The sequence below is a fragment of the Fistularia commersonii genome, chromosome 24 (genome assembly GCF_037954325.1).
Source record: "Fistularia commersonii isolate RoL2024-O1a breed Wild chromosome 24, RoL_Fcom_v1.0, whole genome shotgun sequence".
Classification (NCBI taxonomy): Eukaryota; Metazoa; Chordata; class Actinopteri; order Syngnathiformes; family Fistulariidae; genus Fistularia; species Fistularia commersonii.
The window spans coordinates 7616614-7620060 of NC_141307.1; the positions used below are offsets into that span (position 1 = coordinate 7616614).

Sequence of the window (3447 nt, forward strand, 5' to 3'; positions counted from 1 at the left end):
AGCGGTACGGAGGTCAGCGGCTGGATTATTCAACAGCGAGAGACACAAACGAGAGAAAAAGAAATACAGCGCACATGGAGAAACACTGTACAGGGATGAGAAGAAAGGCGGCGAGCGACGGACGGAGGCAGGCGGTGAGACAACGGAAAGTGACCCGAAAGGTAAGGCGGGGAACTATGACTGAGCGAGCGCGTGTGGCGCCGGGCTTCACGGTGACTCCGGTGGGACAGACACAAGGGAATGAGCGGCGTGTGTCCGTGTGTGAAATGTTGGCGCTCTTGAGAGACAGCACCCCCTGCTGGGGACAGAGAGGACAAACATGAAAAAGCTTACGGCACCTGGTATTCCCAGGCGGTCTCCAATCCAAGTACTAACCAGGCCCGACGCTGCTTAGCTTCCGAGATCAGACGAGATCGGGCGTGTACAGGGTGGTATGGCCGTAAACGAGAGAGGCCCGCGCGGAAGGGCACTTTATAAGCAGCCGTCCTCTGTCTTTTCCACCTCCAGTCATCTCCACATCTGTCAGGAGCTCCTTCTATTCAGTCGCCATGATTACAGCCAGTGGCGCCCAAGGCTACTCGAACCGAACATCATCAGACACTCTTTACCTTCGGCTGCAGCCTAAGGTAAAGGGGGAGCTGCCAAAGGCCATACCAGGACTGGTATGCACGGCGGGACACTTCATGACAAGAGAAAGAGAAAAATAAATAAAATACACATGGAAAAAAAGGACGAGTACCACAGATGCAGTATTTGCGCCCAGAATGCTCATAGACAAGTACAGAGGGGGCCGGCGGGAGCCGCATTGCCTTTTTGTACACCTAGAAAAGGCCTACGACAGGTTGCCAAGAGAGGAGCTCTGCTATCCTATGAGGAAGTCTGGAGCGGCAGAGAAGTGTGTTACACTGGTGCAGGACATGTATGCTAGCTGGGAGACAGTGGTGCGTGCGGTGTGCTGTAAGACGGTACCAGAGAAGTTCAAGGTGGAAGCGGGACTCCGTCGGGGATAGGCCCTGAGCCCCTTCTTGTTCGCAATGGTGACGCACGGGCGGGCTGACGGATGAGGGTAGACATGAATCTCCACGGACCGTGACCTTCGCAGATGCCGTTGTGATCTGTAGTGAGAGCAGAAAACAGGTGGAGGTCGAGATAAGATAAGATAAGATAAGATAAGATAAGATAAGATAAGATAAGAACAACTTTATTAATCCCGAAGGAAACTGTTGTGCCAGAGTTCCAGAAAATATAACAGTAATAAATAATAAAAGGCAGAATTAGAAATCAAAATCAACTATAAACTGTAAAGTGTCTCGGTGAAACTATAGAGAGGTGGGGGTATGCTCTGGAAAGGAGAGGAACGAAAGTTAGTCGCAGCAAGACAGCATACATGTGTGGGGGTGAGAGGAACTCGGGTGGAACGGTGAGGCTACAGGGAGTGGAGATCAAGAAGCAGGAGCATTTCAGGGACTTGGACACTCTGGATTGTTTTTTGGCCCGATCGTAAATCCACGCTTTTGCGGTGCACCTGCCATGTGCAACGACAACTCCCTGGTTGGGTCACAGCCCGGCCAGGGAGGGTGGGCGCGCGCGACCATAAACAGTGAACCCGGCCTCCAGCAACACAGACTTGCTCTTGAACAGCACAACAGGGGAGAGCGCGGACGCAGTCCCCCACTACCAGAAATTATGCAGTCGAGATTCCCACGTTTGGGGAATTCGCAGGGGTCAGCACAGCCGCAGTGCAATGGCTGAGCCTCGCCCTGGGTGAACCACCTTCTTGATCATGGTATCTCCCCTGCCAGGTAAGTATGAGTCGCACGCGTCCCGCGCACGGACCGCTTTCACACGCACGCCGTTCTCAGTCGGGGGGAACCCACGCGGACGCTTCCGGGAGCTCACACACGGTCCCTCTCGCGCGCACACACACACACACACACACACACACACACACACACACACACACACACACGCACACACACACACACACACACACTCCGTCAAAAAACCGTCAACTCTGAGTTCTGACGGGCCGGGACGCCGAAAACGACACGGACGCTTCAATTTTCACGAAGAAGTCAGAGGACAACCGGAACACGTTCCGTCCGTCCTCCTGATGCCGCGAGGGGTTTCTGCCGCTCTACGGCCGGGAGAACTTCCCCCTGAGCCCAGTCTGACACAGTCTATCGGGGGCAATCCATCCCTTTCAAATGCGATCCATTTAGGCTCAGTTCTGGTCCATAGTGGGATTTTATCGGGCTGCACGGGGCGAATGGTAGGGACAGGGTTTCAGGCAGACACGCTCGTGTGTCGCTATCTACCGCTCCCTACCGGCAGAAACAACGGGGACAGTGTCGCTGGTCACGCAGGGCACAGACAAGATCTGGATCCCGTGTGTGTTGGTTACGTATGACGTTGTTGGAGGCCACGGCGACCTTGACATCGGACACAAAAGCGGGGGGTGCACCGTTCCCGGAGATACTGCAATACCGGGTCGATGCGCGGAGTGGACGGAGCAAGCCCCTATTCCATCTCCCTGTTCCAAAAATCAATTTAACATTTGGTCCCCGGATAGGGGACGTATCAGATATTAAACTGATAAGAACAGATACTACACTTGATCTTAGCCAAAAGGCCGAGAAGCGATAGCCCCGCGCCCTCGCTCGACGCCAGCGCATCCCCCGCACCGTCAGCTTCACTCACGACTTCATACAAGAAACAACATGGCTGAAGCATCTTCCGCATTTGCCCGGTCACGTGGTGCACGCCCCCCCGACAGGACACCGAAGCATCAAAGTAAACCCAGGAAATCAACAACCAGACTCTTGGAATCGTGTCCCCTTCAAATCCACCTGGAATGTGGCAAAAAGTCGCCCGTGAGGAGAAAAGACACAGGTGGAAAAGGGACGTTTGCACCGCTCACGATACACTGGGCTGCAAACGGGCGCCATCTTGTGAACCCGTCCGGTTACCGCATCGTTGCGACCAGCTCTCACAGAGACTCGTTGCTCATCGCCGGGAAACACAATTCAAAAAACGTCACGAACACAAGACAACAGTAAAATGGATTTAAATCCACATTTACATTTAATTACATTCATGTTTTCGTCACTACCAGCAGAACAATTTCTAAACACGACGGTAAATCATCTCGTCCCGTGGCGAACACCCACTGGACCCCGGCACCCCAAACAGCCTTCGACGGCCTTGAACGCTAACCCCGCCCCGCACCGGCTAATACCGGCTGTTACGACGACTGCTGGTCCGGACGGAGCCGATCGCGCTCGGTTAGACCACCGCTTTTTCGTTGTCGTTTGAGTCGCCAACATTCAATTACCGACGCGCTCCGAGGCAAGATGGCGGAAGGCCGCGAGCTAGTCTGTTTGGCTAGCGGAGCGGCTTAGTTAGCCTTACCTCAGCTCACGAAATCTGTGACGTCGTCGAGATTTC

At 54.1% G+C, this 3447-nt stretch overlaps 3 non-coding genes across 3 annotated transcripts; all 3 read right to left on the reverse strand.

The window, feature by feature from the left end:
* Nucleotides 1-326: 326 nt before the first annotated feature.
* On the reverse strand, nt 327-445 carry LOC147219884 (5S ribosomal RNA). Its single transcript, XR_015108624.1, has one exon. It is a non-coding gene; the product is annotated as a 5S ribosomal RNA (ribosomal RNA).
* Nucleotides 446-1646: 1201 nt separating this feature from the next.
* Nucleotides 1647-1810, reverse strand: LOC147219885 (U1 spliceosomal RNA). Its single transcript, XR_015108108.1, has one exon. It is a non-coding gene; the product is annotated as a U1 spliceosomal RNA (small nuclear RNA).
* Nucleotides 1811-2453: 643 nt separating this feature from the next.
* Nucleotides 2454-2644, reverse strand: LOC147219886 (U2 spliceosomal RNA). The gene has a single exon (XR_015108110.1). It is a non-coding gene; the product is annotated as a U2 spliceosomal RNA (small nuclear RNA).
* Between the last annotated feature and the right edge of the window lie 803 nt (nt 2645-3447).